At 43.2% G+C, this 22,777-nt stretch overlaps 1 protein-coding gene across 5 annotated transcripts in view; it reads right to left on the bottom strand.

The window, feature by feature from the left end:
* The window catches only part of PRLR (prolactin receptor), a 196,592-nt gene that overhangs the window by 135,647 nt on the left and 38,168 nt on the right, over positions 1-22,777 (bottom strand). The window contains exon 1 of one of the 5 annotated variants that reach the window (XM_025270632.3): positions 5,400-5,562. The exons of 3 other annotated variants lie outside the window; for them this stretch is intronic. The gene's annotated coding sequence lies outside the window, so the exon portion shown is untranslated. Of the gene's footprint in view, positions 1-5,399; positions 5,563-22,777 lie in introns of those variants that run through there. One more of the 5 variants, XM_025270636.3, reaches the window with a different exon arrangement.

Genomic DNA, 22,777 nt, shown 5'->3' with positions numbered 1-22,777 from the left:
ATGGGATTTTCCAGGCAAGAGTACTGGAGTGGGGTGCCATTGAGGTCAGGCATTAGGTTCTAATAAATTCTTCCCAGAGCAGCTCAGTTGGGTCCCAGGCCATCTCATGCATACCCACTGCCCTGGGGTCTTTCAGGACTACAGACTCCTTCACACTTGTTATCCCCATTACTGGTCCATGTGCCTGTGTCACCAACTAGCTTCTCGGGGACAAGGACTTTCATTTATCTCTATATCATTAAGACCTAACTTGTTATATAACTGGTGCTCAATAAACATTTATTGAGAGAATAAATAATTTGTTGCAAAATGAATAAATGAATGAGTCATAGTTTAATATTATAGCCAGGGCAAGGATCTGGACTCTGTTGTGGGTACCTCTCCTGTCATGTTCCCAGATATTCAGGGTCTCTTGTGAAGGAGCTAGTGCCACTCTCAGCTCTGTGTCTTGCTCTTCCCAGCTCTGTTTTCTGGGAAGCCCAGACCTCTTGCTGAAATTTTACCTTTGTTGTGGGTGGATATTTAAATGTGCTCCAATGCAGGTGGATGAGAAATACAAGGTAAATGGGAAGAAATGGCCTAGACTAAGATAGAAGGAAGTTAAGTCTTAAGAGTGTTCTGGAAAGCTGGGGAGAAAAAGTTTGAGTGGGAGGAGGAAAGCAGGGAGTCCCAGTTCCAGGACAGAGTAATGAGCCTCTTAACATTTCCATGCATAGTCCCTCTGATGAAGGCAAACACATAGAAACAAGAAAATGAAATGAAAATGTCATGCTGGCAAGCACCCAAATGGTAGATGCCCTCAAAGAAGTGATGGATTGTGGTGATACACAGGCACTATCTTTCTCGTAGAAATATTTGGAATCAGAGAACTAACTTGGTGGTAGTTCTCTGGGAGCCTGTGTGTGTGTGTGTGTGTGTGTGTTAGTTGCTCAGTTGTGTCTGACTCTTTGTGATCCCATGGGCTGTAGCCCACCGGTCTCCTCTATCACGGAATTTTCCAGGTAAGAATACTAGAGCGGGCAGCCATTCCCTTCTCCAGGGGATCTTCCTGACCCAGGGATTGAACCCAGGTCTCCTGCATTGCAGGCAAATTCTTTACTGTCTGAGTCACCAAGGAAGCCCCTATGTGCAAGAAATGCCCTGGAGACCAGCCAGGCTCAGCAGAAGGGGCCAGCTGCCCCAACACTGACAGACGCCTAGCTCTTCCCTGCCTGCTGTGTTTCTGGCTACATGAAGGTGCTGGGGCCACTTCTGCTGCCCCATGGTCGAAGGAGCTTCAAGGCTGGCAACTTGGAAACACACAGAATCAATACTGGGCCACCCTCTCCATGGGTATGTCCCCTTTCTTCAGGGGCTGTCATTTAGGGGGCCTCAAGGTGGGAAGGCAGTTACTCCTCACCCCACTCACTGCCCCTACCTCAACCCTCTGCATCTGATTAACTGTCCACCTTCACCCTCAGCTCCCCAAGAGATAGGGAGCAAAATGTATGTCTCTGGATGAGCCCCACTGTTCAAAACAGGCTTCGGGCCAAGCGGCCCACATTCCTTCCCCCAGATAAGAAATTCTCTGGGTTTCCAGTGGGTATGACTCCATGCTTCCACTGCAGGGGCCTGGGTTTGGTCCATGGTTGGGGAACTAAGAGCCCACATGCCACACAGTACAGCATAAATAAATAAACAAAACAACTAGTTCTCAAACATTAAAAAAGAAAGAAAGAAGGAAGGAAGAAGAGAAATTCTCAAGCATTCTCTACCCTGGTCCTGACTCTCTGAGTCAAGTGACTATGAATGGGGTATGGACAAATCCCAAGCAAAATACCCTCATTGTCTTACTGGATTCATTCACCCCTTTCATCACAAGGAGAGAAAGTGATACAGGTATCAAGGAATGCAAGTATCACACTCTGCAGACGATCTTATTTTAAGCAGTGACCTTGCCCAAGACTAAGGTCTGCTTGGTGAACTCTTGCCTGGGGAGCACTACACATGTGATGAATTTTGATTGGTGAATAGCTATTGACCCTGCAGTTTCTGAGCTGACTTTTCAGCTCACCTGGAGGACCATCCCTTCAACCAAGACTCTATGCTGCACTCCAACATCTCCCACACATGGGCTGCTACTGTGTGGCACGGACCTTCACTCCCCTCAAATATGAACATCTGGAGGGTTTGACTCATCTCCTCTCACAGCTGTTTTCTAGCACCTGAATCCCCTGCTTGCTCTTCCTGTTTCCATAGCGATTATTTGGGCTACTTCTGCTGCATTGTGATTGGGCTGGAAAATGAACGCTTGGAAAGTTGGATTCTGATCCCTTGGTGAGAGTGCCTTTTTTTAACCTGGGATGTTAGGTTAGCTTGAAGCTTCCTTATTTTTCATGGTTCCCTACAGTTTGCCTCTGGTTCTGTCCATGGAATATCTCACAAGAGAGATGGATTCTTGGTTGAGGAGGGAAACATCCCAGGCAAGTTTTGCCCCACTGCAATAAAAAAAAAAAAAGGCTCAGCAGAGCGAGCAGTGAAGACCTGCCTGAGATGACCTCAGGAGCTTCAGATCTCCTGGTGTCTGGGCAAATTTGCTCTTTAAGAAAGATCTTGGAAGGTTGAAAGGGTTCAACAAATATTTATTGGATGTCTGCATTGTACTGGGCTGATGGATGATGTGGTCATTGTTCCTGCCCTCATGAAGTTTCTGTCTATAAGAACAGGAAAGGCCTAGTGGGGGTCAGTGGGGAGCTGGCTTTTCCTACCAAGCATTGGTCTCAAGAACCTACCTTTGGTCGATTCAGGCCTCTGTACTAATGTTTATTTTTCCATTTCAAACTTTCCTCCTCCTTCCTTCTACGACATCCCTTGGACCTCGCTGCTTTCTTGCCATCCACCCTTTCCATTGTTTCTGCCTTTTATCTCCCCAAATGGATAAAAGTCCTGTGGTACATCCATACAATGTGTGATTACTCAGCACTAAATAAAAATGCTTCCCTGGTGGCTCAGCAGTAAAGAATCTGCCTGCCAATGGAGGAAATGTGGGTTCAATCCTTATGTTGGGAAGATCCCCTGGAGAAGGAAATGGCAACCCACTCCAGGATTCTTGCCTGGAGAATTGCATGGACAGAGGAGCCTGGCGGACTACAGTCCATGGGGTCGCAGAGTCAGAAACAATTTAGCAACTAAACAACAACAAAAAGAAATGAGCTATTGAGCTATGAATAGACATGCAGGAAATAAAAGACATGCAGCATATAACTAAGTGATAGAAGCCAGTCTGTAAACACTACAGCCTGTAGGGTTCCAACTATATGAGGAAATTCTATGTGGAAAGGCAAAACTATAGAGAGAGTAAAAAGGGCCACTGGTTGCCAGGGGCTTGGGGGAAAGGAGGCAGGATGATGTGGTGAAGCACAGGGGACTATTAGGGCAGTGAAACTATTCTCTATGACATTGAACCGGGGGGATACATGACATTATAAATTTGTCAAAACCATGGACCTTCGCAACACAAAGAGTGAACCCTAATGTAAACTATGGGCCTTAGTTAATACTCATGTATCTATACTGGTTCATCACTGTAATAATTGTACCATACTAATGCAGTTCAGTTCAGTTCAGTCGTTCAGTCATGTCTGACTCTTTGCAACCCCATGAGGTGGCCAAAGTATTGGGGTTTCAGCTTTAGCATCAGTCCTTCCAATGAACAACCAGGGCTGATCTCCTTCAGAATGGACTGGTTGGATCTCCTTGCAGTCCAAGGGACTCTCAAGAGTCTTCTTCAATACCACAGTTCAAAAGCATCAGTTCTTTAGTGCTCAGCTTTCTTCACAGTCCAACTCTCACATCCATACATGACCACTGGAAAAACCATAGCCTTGACTAGACGGACCTTTGTTGGCAAAGTAATGTCTCTGTTTTTCAATATGCTATCTAGTTTGGTCATAACTTTCCTTCCAAGGAGTAAACGTCTTTTAATTTCATGGCTGAAATTTTAGAACTAACACCCAAAAAAGATGTCCTTTTCATTATAGGGGACTGGAATGCAAAAGTAGGAAGTCAAGAAACACCTGGAGGAACAGGCAAATTTGGCCTTGGAATACGGAATGAAGCAGGGCAAAGGCTAATAGAGTTTTGCCAAGAGAACGCACTGGTCATAGCAAACACCCTCTTCCAACAACACAAGAGAAGACTCTACACATGGACATCACCAGATGGTCAACATTGAAATCAGATTGATTATATTCTTTGCAGCCAAAGATGGAGAAGCACTATACAGTCAGCAAAAACAAGACCAGGAGCTGACTGTGGCTCAGATCATGAACTCCTTATTGCCAAATTCTGACTTAAATTGAAGAAAGTAGGGGAAACCACTAGGCCATTCAGGTATGACCTAAATCAAATCCTTTATACAGTGGAAATGAGAAATAGATTTAAGGGACTAGATCTGATAGACAGAGTGCCTGATGAACTATGGACAGAAGTTCGTGACATTGTACAGGACACAGGGATCAAGACCATCCCCAAGAAAAAGAAATGCAAAAAAGCAAAATGGCTGTCTGGGGAGGTCTTACAAATAGCTGTGAAAGGAAGAGAAGCAAAAAACAAAGGAGAAAAGGAAAGATATAAGCATCTGAATGCAGAGTTCCAAAGAATAGCAAGGAGAGATAAGAAAGCCTTCCTCAGCAATCAATGCAAAGAAATAGAGGAAAACAACAGAAGGGGAAAGACTAGAGATCTCTTCAAGAAAATTAGAGATACCAAGGGAACATTTCATACTAATTCAAGATGTTAATAATAGAGGAATCCATGTGTCAGGGGAGAAGGGATGTGAGAATTCACTGTATTTTCTGTGCAATTTTTTTCTGTAAACCTAAGATTGCTCTAAAAAAAAAAAAAACATGAAGTCTGTTAAAAACAAGTAAAACCCAAAAACTTCAGCCCAAATCACCCAGATTTCTCTTGATTCACTCGTATGGGCTCCACTGGGTCTTCACAGTTCACTGCCTGGCCTCCCTCTGCCTCCAGCGGTCTGGAGATGTTCCCAACTTGCCATCAATTCAATGCATCCTGACTTCATCATCTTTTGCTCCCCCTTCCCACATCCCCAGGCCTGATCTGTCAAGTGACCAAGCAGCTGTGTCCCCACTCTGTCCTTCTGATCTTCGCCCCCATGCCAGCCCACATTCTCTCCCTGGAACAGCCAAGGTCTAGAGGGGGCCTTCGTGTTGGTCTTTATATTCACTTGCCGCTTTCTTGCTCATCTCTCCTCAAAACAAGGACTTTTCCCTAAGAACTTTGTGCAGTCATTGACACCCTAATCCTACTGCATGCCTCCCACCCATTCCCAAATGCAGAAGACAAAAATGAAAGAGAAGACTCAAAACTGACAAAGAGAGCTGAAAGCCTCTCACCTGGGCCCTCCTGTTGTCTGTTGCCTGGCTCCCACTCTGGGCTGGAGCCTGCCACATCTTTGTTTTGTATCTCAGAGGCCAGTGGCCTCAGATGACATTCCCTCTACATTTCCTCCCCCAACAAGGAGAACGCTGGGAGTCTAACCAGTCATCTTTTTACAACCTGGGAAAAGGCACAGCTCACTGTTAATAATTTATCTGTGTATTAAAGTATGCAGGGTTGTTAATCATTGTTCAATTATGGGGACAGGGCAGGCAAGACAATCTCTTGCTGAAAAACACGAAGGCACACTTGGTCTCTGCAGGTTCCAAGGGTCAAGAGCCTGGGGTCAGGGGAAGGCTTGCTTAAGTGCGTCTATTGAGTTTATATGGGGGTGGGGAGTGGGAGAGAGGCCCTCAGTCTTTAACAGGTTCTAAGCAAAAAGACAAAGTTGATTTTGAAGGAAAATCAGATCAGATCAGATCAGATCAGTCGCTCAGTCGTGTCTGACTCTTTGCGACCCCATAAATCGCAGCACGCCAGGCCTCCCTGTCTATCATCAACTCCCGGAGTTCACTCAGACTCACGTCCATTGAGTCAGTGATGCCATCCAGCCATCTCATCCTCTGTCGTCCTCTTCTCCTCCTGCCCCCAATCCCTCCCAGCATCAGAGTCTTTTCCAATGAGTCAACTATGAAGGAAAATACTCATCCTCAAGTTTCCAGAAAAAGCAGTTCATCAATTCCTGTGAAACAAAGGCTAAAGAATGGCTCATTCTCATACCACATTCAGTGGTCTCATACTGAGCCTACACCCCACAGAAGGCCACATTGAGGAGTTGGGGCTCAATCCTACAGGTGGCAAAAAGCCTATATGTATCCTAGGAGGTGACAAGAGTGTGGCAGGATGATGAAAGGGCAGGAAGTGAAGAGAGGAAACTCAATGGAGGAAAAACAAAGGGAATGAGAGAACAGTTTTATTTTCTTAAAGGTTCTCTTTCACATACTGTCTGCCTGCCCAGAAACTTAACATGCATAGACAAAGAGGACAAACACATTTTGGGATGTCTAAGGCCAACTGAGATCCTTGAAGGGATTCTCCAAAGACTGCCCCCCACCACCACCGCTGCCCTGGAGAGGAATATCTCCTCATACCCTCATTCCTAATACCTTATCTCTTCCTCCCACCAGGGGAAGCCAGCAAGGGGAGAAGTCCCCCAATTTTGGGGGTGTGTGGAGCTAGCTAAGGCTAGGGGACACCTACCCTGTGCATGTTTGCAAAAAGACTAACTGACCACCTTTCAAGAATAGGTCATGGGGTCCAAGCGTTGGGTGTTTAAGATCTTGGGAACCACCTCCCTCTGACCTCAATGTTTGTTTTTTTTTGTCCAAGATGGATGCATTTGAAGAACTTCAGCCATGATGAGATAGAAAATGTCACAAGATGGAAAGGAAGAGGGTGAGGCTGGTTCTACTTGTGAGCTTTGCTATAGGACCTGGTGGGATTCACAGGGTCAATGGGAGTGTTTGAAGCTACAGTCATTTTTAGTTTTATTTTTTCTTGCTTTGAATTCAATCAGTCACAGGGCCAATGCCTCCCCTTCTGCCTGTGTTCTCAGGAAAATCAACTGCTGGGCTTCCCCTTGGGAGGGTTCCCTCATGGCTCCAAACTGGAAGCAACCCACTCAGGTAAATGACTAGGGCTCCAGTGAATGATTATGACTCTGCCCAATTCTGCTCTTGCTGAGTCTGCACAGGTGCCATGGCTCAGCAATTTGGCTTCTTCTGTCACTCATGACCATAACTGCTCGGCCCCTCATCATGCCCTTCAGTCTCTGAGGCTGGAGAGATGGACCTATGGGGTCTAAGTGTGGGTGGAGGCTGACGGTAAGCCAGTCAACTAACCTGGCACCATCTCGGAGCACTCCTGGGCCGGTGGCAGAGATCCACCTGCTTCGGGAGGCCTCTGTCATCAGCGAGCGCTGATCAGAGTATGCGGCCTTAGCCCATTTGTGAACTGGAGCAAAGCTCCCTGAAGGGAAGATTCAGGGTTCCTTCCCAGTTGGGTTTGCTGACTGACATCTGTGTCTGACCCTGCGGATGCTTCTTGGGCAGGCCAGGGCATGAGGACAGAGGCTGGTGAGCCAAAGAAGTGCTGACTGCCTTGGTGAGAGGGAAAACCAACTTCAGAGACCTGCCTTGATGATAGTGGAGCAGAGTCCAGGGTGCTGCACTGTAGATGACGTTGGGACCACTTCTCTAGCCAGCCTTTCAATCCTTCTTTCAACAATCTTCACTCTCCCCTCGGATCCCCCAGTGACAGAGCAGTATTTTAGGTAGCTCAGCTCTACTTCAGGAATTGACCAAGGATGCTGACAAATTTTACATTCCTGCTGTGGACATTTCAAGGCCCCTCTGAGAGCAGGAAGGTTGTGAAAACATTGTCTGAGAGAAAGACTACATTTTCCTGCTCTAAGGGTGCTGGCCCCAGGCCCTAACAGGGTATGACTTAGTAAAGTTGTCTTACACCCGCCACAGTAAGCAAACAGAACACTATTATACCATGTCCTGGACTTTATGGAGTATTCCTCCAGGCTGTAGGGAGTTGCAAAGCTGATAACCTTCACAAAGTTTCTGGCATCAGACAAAAGGCATGTTTCTGAGGGATGCTTACAGAAGTCTGTTTTTATTTCATTAAATGAACACTGACATTTTCAACTTCTTCTCTTTGCCTCTTTCCTTTCTTAAGAGCCTGAATTTCTGACTGTGATTCCCTTGCCCCAGTTAGCCTTTTAATCTTATTTAATTTTATTTTTTGGTATTTGTGGTTAAGTAAGAGACACTCGTTCTCTAAACAGGAAAATATTTTGACTGCTGAAAAAAAAATCCTTTGGGTTTCCTGCTTTGTTTTTATTCCTAAATTCTACCACATGGCCCTTTTTCTCTCTTTCCACCCTGTCCCTTCTTCGCCACTGAATAGTATGTACTACATACCTGGTTTAGATTATAAGATGGGTCAACGGATTCCCAGGTAGCTCAGTGGTAAAGAATTTGCCTGCCAATTCAGGAGATTCAGGAGACGTGGGTTCGATCCTTGGGTTGGGAAGATCCCCTGGAGGAGGAAATGGCAATCTACTCCAGTATTCTTGCCTGGAAAATCCCATGGACAGAGAAGCCTGGCAGGCTACAGTCTAGAGGGTCACAAAGAATTGGACACGATTTTGCAACTAAACAACAAATGAACTCTGACTGTGTGTCCTCAGTGAACTGTAGACACTCTATAGGTAAACTGTTAGCGAGGTGATTAGCTTATGCCAAGAAGCCTGAAACCATCCCTGCAGCCAGATGATCTGTCTCCCTTGAAGTCTTTGCTCCTAAATCACATTCACCATCACATTAACAGCAGCAGAGTTCAAATGAACTGAGTACGTGTTGTCTGCCCATGCCTTGGGTTGTTCCCTCCAGGCTGGGTTTCCGGTCCTCCCCAGAGCTGGCTGCAAAGCAACTGGGGTCCATTAGCAGAAAGCTCCAGCATAGGAATAGAGCTTCTTTTATGCAGAAGCAGGAAAAGTAAGAGAAAATGCACAGAAATGTGACCCTAAGCCTCCCAACTTCACTAAAAAGTTCAGAAGGTTCATACAATTCACAGGTCAACGAGCTTTTTCTTCAGTGTAAAGAAATTCTACAGGAGAAACACACAATTAGCCAAGGGTCAGAATTTGATGCAGACCCTTTTCCTTTCCTGCCCCTAAGCCAGGCTGTGACATTTGTGGACTTTTTCAATTTAAGATATGCCAGATATGAAAGTGATTATTATGGTGAGACAGACAACAGCAGCTGGTTGAAAAATGTCACTTTCTGAAAGGAAGAGCTGTGATCTATTTTGTAGTAACAAATGGTTAGGAAAAATAATAATCCCCAATAAACTCCTGTGATTAGGATTATGATAGAAAAGTTTTCATAGTGTCATTTTTTATAGCTATAAATCTACCCTTAAAGGAGATGAAATTTCAAGAAATAATAAAAAAGTTTTCTAAAATCTTTTTTTTCAAAAATTAAAAAAAAAACTCATTTAAAATATGTTCTCCCTCTTTACATTTTACCTTTATCATTCTCAAAATAAAATCTGGTTATTTACATGAGCAATGCATGTAACCTACCTTGATGGTCTAAAATCAGGTGACTATAAACCTGTAAATGAAACTGAAAATTAAGCTTTTGTGCATTTTCAATTCCCACTATATTTTGCAGCTGCCGTATCCTCCATAAATTCCAAATTTGTACCCTAAGGCAGCAAAATTTCCAAAAAATCTATCATAACTAAACATGAGAAATCCAGGGCTAATGCACATAAGTAAAGCAAAGACTCTGATAAACTGTCAACAACAACGACAAAGCAGGGGTAGGAGTTGGTCACAGTCCCTACCCCGCCCAAATCATGAGTGTGAAGTTTAGAAAATGCAGGCTTTCTTTCCTGCCAGCATGGTTCTCCAAGCCCTGAGTAGATCAGCAAGAAAGGAATGGTAGCATTGGATGAGGAAAGGAGGGAACTTTGAGGATGGCTGGTTGTTTAGGTGATATGGAACAGAAGACACAGGAGGAAGACCGGTGGGGAACTGACAAGCTCTGAGGTTCTGGGTAGTTTCTGGAGTCTTTGCCTCTATAAAATGGGAATAAGAGAACTTCATGTGGCTATGGTGAGGTTCAGAAATAATATGTTTAGGGCATGTGTCCAACTGGAAGCACTTGGTAAGTGGTAGCTCTCATGAGAGTCAATGACCCTAAACACAAGAACAAATCAATTCTGTCTTGGCCACAAGTTGCGCCAGGACCTTCCCTCTGAAACACCTGTTTACTCTAGGGCAGAGGAGGTTGCAGATCATTCTCAGAAAATAAAATCTCTCAGGGCAGTGATTCTGCCCACTTAGTTTATTAACAGTTGCTTTTCCCAGCAGCCAATGAGAGGGTGATCAAAAATATACTCTTTGTAAATGGCAGCTAAATTTCACTTAATGAGTTTTTATACTATAAGGAAAGGGAGTAACTCTTATGGACACATTCTATATGAACAAAACTTGTTTTTTTTTTTTTTTTTTTTTTTTAATAACCAAACTAGTTTGGCAGCTATGGAGAGAATATGGGACTGAAGGAAGAGCCCAGTTTTTCTGGGCATTGCCATCAGCTGTTAAGATACTAGGGTGGTAGTTTCCATTCTAACACAAAGACTGATGCTTTGCCTTTGTATCATTCTCTTTAGTTTAGTCAGATCCTGAGTATGTCTGACCTGATGGAGCCTCCTATGTGATATATTAGGTCAAATAATACTGATAGGGACAGAGTAGGATAATCAAATAGTCCATTTAGAAATCCCAGTAAGGGATTTAGGACAGAAAGGGAATTTTAAGGGAGTTTGGGAGACTGTTTCATGTTAATGATCACTCAAAAAAGAATCCAGTAACCAAGCAATAATCTATACTACCTTGAAGGAAGATGGGGTGCATTTAAGCACCAGACATACTCAAGCCACAAACCCTGATAGTTAAAACACAAGACAGTAAGTATGGGGTCTGACTCTTGTTACAGGAATTCAGAGTGTTAACAGTCCTTGAAGAGTAGCATTTCTGCATGTAGCCAAGAAAGAAATAAGAATTTGTGTATTTCAATTCCCACTATATTTTGCAGCTGCCTTATCCCCATAAATTCCAAATTTGTACTTCAAGGCATCAACATTTCAAAAAATATATCTATTGTCATAATTAAAGGTGAGAAACCCAGGACTGAATGCAATAAGAAAAGCAAATGCCTTGATAAAACATAAAAAAAAAAAAAATAAATAAATAAAATAAAAAGAGAGAAAAAAGAATAAAAAAGGTGAAAGGGGAGAGAAACTAGGTGAAAGGGGACATTATCCCCAAATCCCAAAAGGGGTAATAATCCCAAGATAAATTACCACATTTTAGTACATATTACCACACTTTTGCTGATACACATATGATTTAAATAGCACCATAACAGTTTCAGTTAAATGATACAGGGCTACTGCTAAGTCATTTCAGTCGTGTCCAACTCTGTGCGACCCCATAGACGGCAGCCCACCAGGCTCCCCCGTCCCTGGGATTCTCCAGGCAAGAACACTGGAGTGGGTTGCCACTTCCTTCTCCAATGCATGAAAGTGAAAAGTGAAAGGGAAGTCGCTCAGATGTGTCCGACCCTCAGCGACCCCATGGACTGCAGCCTTCCAGGCTCCTCCATACATGGGATTTTCCAGGCAAGAGTATGGGAGTGGGGTGCCATTGGCTTCTCCAATATATGGCTAAAGGAGAGACTAATGATGTAAGCCTTGACATCTGCTCAAGAATGAGAAAGAAGGTGGTCTTCTCCCTTCCCCACCACCCTGCCGGCCAGCTTGTATCTCTCACAAGCGTCCTAAGCTAACAGACTCACTCTTTGCTTGCCACTTTGCCTCACCTGAATTCTTTATGCAAAGAGACAAAAGAACCCAAGGTTCAGTAACAGGTAAGCAGTGCGGATGGGTTCAAGTCCTAGCCTGTGGATTCAAAATTGAGTCTGAGTTTTGGCTGCATTTGAGTCCCACCCAGGGAGGAGTGTGGTTTCAGAACCAGCTCCATTTCATACTAAGAAGCCAAGAGTCCAGAGGATTAACAGAATTTCCCAGGATCATACTGTAAACAGAAGCAGAGTTAGAACTCAAATTCACATCCTTATCCTTCACAAGACCCTGCTCTTTCTCTCAGATTTTAGCTATATGGTACTAGTTAATTCTACAGCTCAACACCCAGATCTAGAGATAGATTCAGTCTCTACCAATCTGTATCTTTATGCAAATCACTTTATGTTCTCTGAAACCCAGTTTCTCCTTTCAGTGGGGATAAATATAGCCTCAAAAATTATGAAGAGTAGAAACAATAATACATATGAAGTAATTAGTGCAATATCTAACACACATGCATTCTCAGTAGCTTAGTTTTGTCCAACTCTTTTTGATCCCATGGACTGTAGCCTGCCAGGCCCCTCTGTCCATGGGATTTCCCAGGCAAGAATACTGGAGTTGTTATTGTTCAGTCACTCACTCCTGTCCAACTCTTTGCAACCCCATGGGCTGCAGCATGACAGGCTTTCTGGTCCTTCACTATCTCCCAGAGCTTGCTCAAACCCATATCCATTAAGTTGGTGACGTCATTTCATCCTCCAGGAGATATTACTGACCCAGGGATAGAGGGATAGAACCTGTCTCCTGCATTGGCAGGCAGATTCTTTACCACTGCACCACCTGGGAAACCCTATCTAGCACAGAGCCAATGCTAAAAATTCAGTTATTAATTTTACTATTATTCTTGTTCCAGGCTTTGATTCCCTTCCCAGAACTACAAAGGCAGCGTGGAGTAGAAGACAGAGCACAGGACATGGCATGTATCAGAAGACCAGAGTCTGAGTCCTGGCATGCCTGCTTCTCAGCCACGTGGTCATGGACATGCCATTTACTGTTGTGGCTTAGTCTCTTCATTTCTGAAAGATGAAGCTATTAATATATACCTCCTGGAGTCGCTATGGGAATGGAATGAAAAATAGCAATATAATCTTCAGAAGAACTCTGCAAAGGAAAGGCTGTGTGTAGCAGTAAGCAAAAATACAACTACTGCAAACCTTCTCTACTTGTTCTCTATATTTTAACAATGAAATATGTTGCTGAAGAGTAGCTAAGAACTTGGATCCATCTTATGTGATTCAAGAAAACAGCATAAAACAAAAGATGTTGAGTTCAATCATTCACTCCCCTGGAACCATCTTGAAAATCTATAAGGAGAGCAGCATAAGTACACAAAGCATTGGTTTGGAGCAATGGAGTAAGATGAAGGAGAAGACGTGATAATTACCTGAAACAAAAAAAAAGGCAGACTTTTCAGCAGATTGGCACAGGCTAATTTTGAGGGGGTCACCTCAGCAGTTAGAGAGAAGAGCAGCAGCAACTGCTGCTGCTGCTGCTGCTAAGTCGCTTCAGTCATGTCCGACTCTGTGCGACCCCATAGACAGCAGCCCACTAGGTTCCTCTGTCCCTGGGATTCTCCAGGCAAGAACACTGGAGTGGGTTGCCATTTCCTTCTCCAATGCATGAAAGTGAAAAGTGAAAGTGAAGTCGCTCAGTCGTGCCTGACTCTTAGCAACCCCATGGACTGGAGCCTACCAGGCTCCTCCATCCATGGGATTTTCCAGGCAAGAGTACTGGAGTGGGGTGCCATTGCCTTATCCGGAAGGACAGCTAGCACTGATGTATGCTTGCCTAAGTTATTAATTATAGCTAGAGAATGATTGACAAGTATTACAAATGAATCTTTATGGCAAGAGATAAGACTGCTTAGAACACAGAAAGACCCTAGGGAGTGGGCCTATTTAATTTAGTTTCTGTCAAGATGCCTGGGAACTCTGGCAGTTTTAAGAAGACACTCAGTTCTCTCTTTGGGAGAACATGGCCCATTCTTTTGCAAAACTGTGACCACCCCCCCCAAATATGTAGCCAATCCTTGAGTGAGATTTCTCATATAAGAAAAGCCAAAGCAAAAAGAAATTGATTCTTCATTTGAATTCATTTCCAAGTAGACGACTTCGTATTTTGTTTTTGATTTTGGCTCTCCAGCAGGATGAGGCAAACAATTATCATTATTTTTGAACATTGTGAAAAGAAAACAAACTCTTTTCCATCAGGCAATATCTGGGCTTTATACAGCTTCCCTAAAGCAACAAGCACTGGATCCAGTTTGGCAAATGCTTCTGATAAATATTTCATGTGACTGAGACAAGAATTGATTTATGGAGGGAAATTTGGTTTAGTCACCTGTTCACATTTATCTTGTTACTTCTCTCATGCTAATATTAGTAGTATCAGATTTGTCTTGTTATCAGGACACTTTGACTTGCAGCAGCTTCATCAAATGTAAATTGTGTGTCTCCTTTTGCTCTCATCCAAGAGATTGGGGAAGTCCTTGTAAACAAACTCAGTCTAACCTGAGCTTCTTAAATATTAGCTATGTTGAACTGTAGCACGCCAGGCTTCCCTATCCTTCACTATCTCCTTTAGTTTGCCCAACTCACATCCAATGAGTTGGTGATGCCTTCTAAACACCTCATCCTCTGTCATCCCCTCTACTTCCCGCCATCAATCCTTCCCAGCATCAGGGTCTTTTCCAATTAAGACGGCTCTTCACATCAGGAGGCCAAAGTAATGGAGCTTCAGCTTCAGTATCAGTCCATCCAATGAATATTTAGGGTTGATTTCCTTTAGGATTGACTGGTTTGATCTCCTTGCTGTTCAAGTAACTCTCAAGAGTCTTTTCCAGCACCACAGTTTGAAAGTATAAATTCTTCAGTGCTCAGCCTTCTTTACATCCAACTCTCACATCCACACATGACTACTAGAAAAACCATAGCTTTGACTAGATGAACCTTTGTCAGCAAAGTAATGTCTCTACTTTTAAATCTGCTGTCTAGGTTTCTCATAGTTTTATTCCAAGGAGCAAACGTCTTTTAATTGCATGGCTATAGATATAGATATATCTATCAGTATAGTTCAGTTCAGTCACTCAGTCATATCCGGTTCTTTGCGACCCCGTGAATCACAGTACAGCAGGCCTCCCTGTCCATCACCAATTCCCGGAGTTCACTCAAACTCGTGTCCATCGAGTCGGTGATGCCATCCAGCCATCTCATCCTCTGTTGTCCCTTTCTCCTCCTGCCCCCAATCCCTTCCAGCATCAGGGTCTTTACCAATGAATCAACTCTTCACATGAGGTGGACAAAGTATTGGAGTTTCAGCTTCAGCATCGGTCCTTCCAATGAACACCCAGGATTGATTTCCTTTATGATGGACTGGTTGGATCTCCTTGCAGTCCAAGGGACTCTCAAGAGTCTTCTTCAACACCACAGTTCAAAAGCATCAATTCTTCGGTGCTCAGCTTTCTTCACAGTCCAACTCTCACATCCATACATGCCCACTGGAAACACCATTGCCTTGACTAGACGGACCTTTGTTGGCAAAGTAAAGTCTCTGCTTTTCAATATGCTATCTAGGTTGGTCATAACTTTTCTTCCAAGGAGTAAGCGTCTTTTAATTTCATGGCTGCAATCACCATCTGCAGTGATTTAGAGCCCCCCAAAATAAAGTCTGACACGGTTTCCACTGTTTCCTCATCTATTTCCCATGAAGTGATGGGACCGGATGCCATGATCTTAGTCTTCTGAATGTTGAGCTTTAAGCCAACTTTTCCAGTCTCCTCTTTCACTTTCATCAAGAGGCTTTTTAGTTCCTCTTCACTTTCTGCCATAAGGGTGCTGTCATCTGCACATCTGAGGTTTTTGATATTTCTCCCGGCAATCTTGATTCCAACTTGTGCTTCTTCCAGCCTAGCGTTTCTCATGATGTACTCTGCATAGAAGTTAAATAAGCAGGGTGACAATATACAGCCTTGACATACTCCTTTTCCTATTTGGAACCAGTCTGTTGTTCCATGTCCAGTTCTAACTGTTGCTTCCTGACCTGCATATAGGTTTCTCAAAAGGCAGGTCAGGTGGTCTGGTATTCCCATCTCTTTCAGAATTTTCCACAGTTTATTGAGATCCACACAGTCAAAGGCTTGGGCATAGTCAATAAAACAGAAATAGATGTTTTTCTGGAACTCTTTTGCTTTTTTGATGATCCAGTGGATGTTGGCAACTTGATCTCTGGTTCCTCTACCTTTTCTAAAACCAGCTTGAACATCTGGAAGTTCATGGTCCACGTATTGCTGAAGCCTGGCTTGGAGAATTTTGAGCATTACTTTACTAGTGTGTGAGATGAGTGCAGTTGTGCAGTAGTTTGAGCATTCTTTGGCATTGCCTTTCTTTGGGATTGGAATGAAAACTGACCTTTTCCAGTCCTGTGGCCACTGCCAAGTTTTCCAAATTTGCTGGCATATTGAGTGCAGCACTTTCACAGCATCATCTTTCAGGATTTGAAATAGCTCAACTGGAATTCCATCACCTCCACTAGCTTTGTTCATAGTGATGCTTTCTAAGGCCCACTTGACTTCACATTCCAGGATGTCTGGCTCTAGGTGAGGGATCACACCATCGTGATTATCTGGGTCATGAAGATCTTTTTTGTACAGTTCTTCTGTGTATTCTTGCCATCTCTTCTTAATATCTTCTGCTTCTATTAGGTCCATACCATTTCTGTCCTTTTTCAAGCCCATCTTTGCATGAAATGTTCCCTTGGTATCTCTAATTTTCTTGACGAGATCTCTAGTCTTTCCCCTTCTGTTGTTTTCCTCTATTTCTTTGCATTGATTACTGAGGAAGGCTTTCTTATCTCTTCTTGATATTCATTCGAACTCTGCATTCAGATGCTTATATCTTTCCTTTTCTCCTTTGGTTTTCACTTCTCTTCTTTTCACAGCTATTTGTAAGGCCTCCCCAGACAGCCATTTTGCTTTTTTGCATTTCTTTTCCATGGGGATGGTCTTGATCCCTGTCTCCTGTACAATGTCACGACTCTGTCCATAGTTCATCAGGCATTCTATCTATCAGATCTAGTCCCTTAAATCTATTTCTCACTTCCGCTGTATAATCATAAGGGATTTGATTTAGATCACAACTGAATGGTCTAGTGGTTTCCCCCACTTTCTTCAATTTAAGTCTGAATTTGGCAATAAGGAGTTCATGATCTGAGCTACAATCAGCTCCCAGTCTTGTTTTTGCTGACTGTATAGAGCTCCTCCATCTTTGGCAGCAAAGAAAATAATCAATATGATTTCAGTGTTGACCATCTGGTGATGTCCATGTGTAGAGTCTTCTCTTGTGTTGTTGGAAGAGGGTGTTTGCTATGACCAGTGCGTTCTCTTGGCAAAACTCTATTAGCCTTTGTCCTACTTCATTCCGTATTCCAAGGTCAAATTTGCCTGTTCCTCCAGGTGTTTCTTGACTTCCTACTTTTGCATTCCAGTCCCCTATAATGAAAAGGACATCTTTTTTGGGTGTTAGTTCTAAAAGGTCTTGTAGGTCTTCAGAGAACTATTCAACTTCAGCTTCTTCAGCGTTACTAGTTGGGGCATAGGCTTGGATTACTGTGATATTGAATGGTTTGCCTTGGAAACGAACAGAGATCATCCTGTCATTTTTGAGATTGCATCCAAGTACTGCATTTCAGACTCTTTTGTTGACCATGATGGCTACTCCATTTCTTCTAAGGTATTCCTGCCCGCAGTAGTAGATATAATGGTCATCTGAGTTAAATTCACCCATTCCAGTCCATTTTATATCTATATCTACATATAGTTAAAAGTATACCAAAATGTTGGAGATATAAAAATGAACATGAAGATGACAACCCTCCAAAAGGTGGACTAAATGTCGTTTTCCAAGTAGGATGTGTGAGCATGATAAAATAGAATACTGAGGTCTTGGTACAGGCCAGTGCTTGTAGGTTATTTCACAGTTTCAAGCTATAGAAACCTTCTAAGACCAGTCTTGTACAGCCTCAGGCATTATGCTCTTACTCTTCCCTAGCACCAACTTTTGTTATTCAGTGTCTGCTAAAACATTTCAGGGGAAAAGGAAGTGAATACTGCACATAGGAGATGCAGTGTATCACAGTCCCTGTTAACTGGAAAGCTTTCCTTTATAATGCTAGATATGTCCTGCTATAACAATTACCATTGTTCTGGTTTTAACTCTAAAGCAACTCTACCTTCTCCCACACAATAAGTCTTTGATGTTGAACTTCCAGAAAATACTGATTCCTAGTAAGGTATTGAAGAAGCACAAGCTGGAATCAAGATTGCTGGGAGAAATATCAATAACCTCAGATATGCATATGACACCACCCTGATAGCAGAAAGTGAAGAGGAACTAAAAAGCCTCTTGATGAAAGTGAAAGAGGAGACTATAAAAGTTGGCTTAATGTTCAACATTCAGAAAACTAAGATCTTGGCATCTGGTCCCTTCACTTCATGGGAAATAGATGGGGAAACAGTGGAAACAGTGTCAGACTTTATTTTGGGGGCTCCAAAATCACTGCAGATGGTGACTGCAGCTATGAAATTAAAAGACGCTTACTCCTTGAAGGAAAGTTATAACCAACCTAGATAAAATATTAAAAAGCAGAGACATTACTTTGCCAACAAAGGTCCGTCTAGTCAAGGTTATGGTTTTTTCCGTGGTTATGTATGGATGCAAGAGTTGGACTGTGAAGAAAGCTGAGCACCGAAGAATTAATGCTTTTGAACTGTGGTGTTGGAGAAGACTCTGAGAATCCCTTGGACTGCAAGGAGATCCAACCAGTCCATCATAAAGGAAATCAGTCCTGGGTGTTCTTTGGAAGGACTGATGCTGAAACTAAAACTCCAGTCCTTTGTCCACCTCATACGAAGAGTTGACTCATTGGAAAAGACCCTGATGCTGGGAGGGATTGGGGGCAGGAGGAGAGGGGGACGACAGAGGATGAGATGGCTGGATAGCATCACCAACTCTATGGACATGAGTTTGAGTGAACTCCGGGAGTTGGTGATGGACAGGGAGGCCTGGCGTGCTGTGATTCATGGGGTCGCAAAGAGTCTGACACGACTGAGTGACTGAGCTGAGCTGAGCTGAGTAAGATATTGAGAAGCTGGGGAAATTAGAAACACAGTAGCTGATTTGTAAAAATCACAAAATTTGAATCATGCTGTAAGGGTATATTTAACTCTTGGGCTTCCAAGGAAAATAATACCCTACTCTTCTGGTAATAGCAAAGTAAGAAGACAGCCCTAAGGGCTGTTTGGATGTTATTAATATCAACGCAAAAAAAAAGAAGCACTTGCAGGACCTGTCTGTCCGGTTTTGACTTCAGCTTATAGTCCAACGTCTTTTTTATTCTTAAAACCAAACAACCATTATTTATCATGCACATGATATTCCTATTCAATTTTTAGTTTTTACCTTTCAGTGTCTTGGACAGTGAATGCAATTGCAGTGTTTGTAGCATCTCACAGATTTCATCAAATCTGTTAATATTCCCTTGAGAGCTTTCTAGTACTTCTGTGCCCTTAACAGGACAAGGATGCCCAGTTCCGCATATCTGGTTTCCTATAGCCACAAAAAGGTAAAGGAAAAGATACCTGGAGACATGACTAGGGATTATCCTTCATTCTTTGACCCTGATACCTGTATTATTACATACATTAATCTTTTCAGTTAAAATTGACCAATTATCAAAACTGATATAGAAGGCTGCCTTTACTTGTCAACGCAAGTATTAGCAGAACACAGATAAATGCATAAAGATCTCTAGATCAAGAGAAGATAAAGTATGGTTAAAACTACAGACTCTGTAGTCAGATTGTCTGGGATCACCTAACAAGCTGTGTGACCTTGGACACATTACATAACTTCTTTATGCTTTAGTTTCCTAATCAGTAAGATGGAGATAATAGTAAGAGTAGTCACCTGTTGCTTCTAATAGGTAATTTGTATATTTCCATTAGGGAAGTGAGTGAGTCACTCAGTTGTGTCCAACTCTTTGAGGTCCCATGGATTGTAGCTTGCCAGGCTCCTCTGTTTGTGGGATTCTCCAGGCAAGAATACTGGAATGGGTAGCTTTTCCCTTCTTCAAGGAATCTTCCTGACCCAGAGATTGAACTTGGGTCTCCTGCAATGCAGGCAGATTCTTTACTATCTGAGTCACCAGGGAGACCCCTTGCACTGGGTGATCATTAGTCACATCCAGTGTGGTGGTCACTAGTGTTTGGAGGCATAAGTGCAATCCAGTGAGAAAACCACACCTTTGAATCAAGAGACCTGACCCCAAATCTGCTACTAACTGTGGCTCCCTTAAAGCACAGATCAAACCACTTAGTGCAGATTCAAAACCCTTTACCATCTGACCCCACCCTACTTTTTTAGCGATACTTGCTGTCATTTTCTACTTCTTTGTATGTTCTGCCCATCAGACTATTTGCAATTGCCCAAAATATTAGGGAAATAAGAATCACTATAAGTTTGTGCATGCCATTTCCTCTGTAAATCTCCTCCTTACTCTCTTCCTGCTTCTTCAGTAACTGCCCCACTTCCACCTGTGACTGTATTCAGCTCTCTCCTCCACTAGACTATGTGCTTCTGGAAGGTATAGAGTGGTCACCTTTTCATCTTGGTGCCTAGCATAGCATCCAACATGGTGGGCAGACAAAAGCTGACTGCAAGTGATTGAAAGAATGAATGAGTATATTTTATGTTAGTCTTTTAAGAATGGTCATCATAATATGGCTCCTTTCTTCATTAGAAAAATACACAAGGACATCTGTTTGAATATAAACTAATAATACAAGCTATATTGACAAGGCAACTTTGACTAATGACATGAATGCAATACAGCCTCAGGTTATTCCTACACTCCTTTGAAAGCCTGAAAAAAACATTCAAGTGGCAATTATTCTATGGGTCCCTGGAAATGTCAGTGGAAATTCTTCTTTAATGGAGCATCTGTCCTCTGACAATCAAATGGGGGATGTTGCATAACAACCCCATTCTTGGTTTTGTTCTTAAACCCATTATAAATCCCCTAATGACTTCTCATTGTTAGCTATGTCCTGGATAGATCCTGCCTTAAAGGGACAACTGAGTCAACTGCATCTTCCATCTGGCTCTGGAAGGAGCATGTCACCAGGCCACCTTGTTGACATGTTGTCTTATATGCCCCTTGTTTGAGAACAATCCTTTTAGAAAGACTGAGATGTCCTTTTCTACAGGCAATAGAAAACTAACAGAAAGTAGATTCTTGTGGGAATAGAGGTTGGGCTTTTGGCAAAATATGGTTTAAAAATATCTTTGGGCACCATCAAATAACTGATTATGCCAGGGGTGATTATGGCCACAGAAGATGCCCTGCTCAGCAGAACATGCTGAGGGTGTCACCAGCAAAACCCAACCAAGATTTCTTGAGCTCCTACCATGGCAAAGAGTCATTAGGTTATATCTGAAATCATCACAAGGAGTAGGCAGCATTTCATTGGGCCAAAACTTTGGGTCATTCTGCCCATTTGTGGTCTGAGGTACTGACTACCACTCATGGTGTAGAGGGAAGCAGATGTCTACTAAATGACGGGTCAGTGGCTGGAGGTGTTAATGTAGATCTGATGGGGGCTTTGTGCTAATCTAACAGCTTTGCTAATAACTTGTCAAACATTTGAGTCAATAGAGCAATAATTTATACGGAGTATTAGAGGTGAAGGAGGAAAAAGACAGAACAGGCTCCATCTTGAAAGCAGGACTCCATCTTGGGCTGGACTATGGACTTTGAGCTATATGCCCAGTATCTATGGAAATGACATACCAACTGGAAAACCAGATCCCCCAGATGGAAGAGCCCCAGGGCTTGTACCTAGACTCTCCATCGCCTAAAAAAATACCCTAATTATCTGTGTAACTGAATAGAATCATAGATTCTATTATGCTTATTGGGATATGACCACAGGCTTATTGATAACTGTCCACTCTTAACTACCTAGGCTTAAGGCATATGAATCACGGGTTAACTTTGATTGTATCTTCCTTTTCCTTTGTTCAGACTAGTTTCAGAGAATTTGGGGAGGTAGGTTTGAGCACGTACACTTAGGGAATATAAGGTTTTCACAAAAACTGGTCAGGGTCCTTGGCTAAAAGAGGAGACTCTGCCTTGGGCCCGCTGGTGTAATAAACTACACTCCACTATCTGCATTGTCCTTCTGAGTGAGTTTGTTTCCCAGAATGTGTGGCTACAACTTTTGGTGCATTGACCAGGAAACTCCTCACTTTGAGGATATAAGTCCCATTTGGGACTACTCCAAGGCCTTGAAGCTTGAATCTTCCAGAGAGGTGAAGGCTCCTTGCCCTTCTGGAAGGATTCTGCTTCTCAATGCCCGGACCTTTGATGTTAGCAGGTAGTGGACAGCAGCAGGGGAACTGAGTGCTCAGGTGAGGAGGAACCCACCCAGTAGGGTGGAAGAGGGGGCCTGATCACCCCCCTGGGAGGGATTAGAAGGGGCACAGACCCACAGGAGCCTGGAATAGGCAGGTGGCAGTGATTGCTTGGTACACAGGTTGATGAGCATGTTAGGGCTTAGGAAGGAAACTTGTGAAGGTCATTTAGGAGGCGGTGTCCACACCGTCTTGGGGAAAATTATTACCAAGCAATTGCCAGGGGATTTTTTAGGAGAAGAAACTTGGTCTCTTTGTGCTCATATTCTGCCCTCCCCAAGGAGGTGTCCCATCTGCTATGAAATTCTTGACCCCCTTGGAATTGTCAGGCTAGAAGGAGGGGGATACATAAGTGAGTACGAATTGGCTTTTCCAGAGACGGCCTGGGACGTGGGATATTTAACCCATTTGTGTTTTCATCC

This window comes from Bubalus bubalis, chromosome 19 (assembly GCF_019923935.1).
Source record: "Bubalus bubalis isolate 160015118507 breed Murrah chromosome 19, NDDB_SH_1, whole genome shotgun sequence".
In the NCBI taxonomy this organism is placed as follows: domain Eukaryota; kingdom Metazoa; phylum Chordata; class Mammalia; order Artiodactyla; family Bovidae; genus Bubalus; species Bubalus bubalis.
The sequence above is the reverse complement of the archived record's forward strand: the minus strand, read 5'-3'. Positions and strand labels throughout refer to the sequence as shown.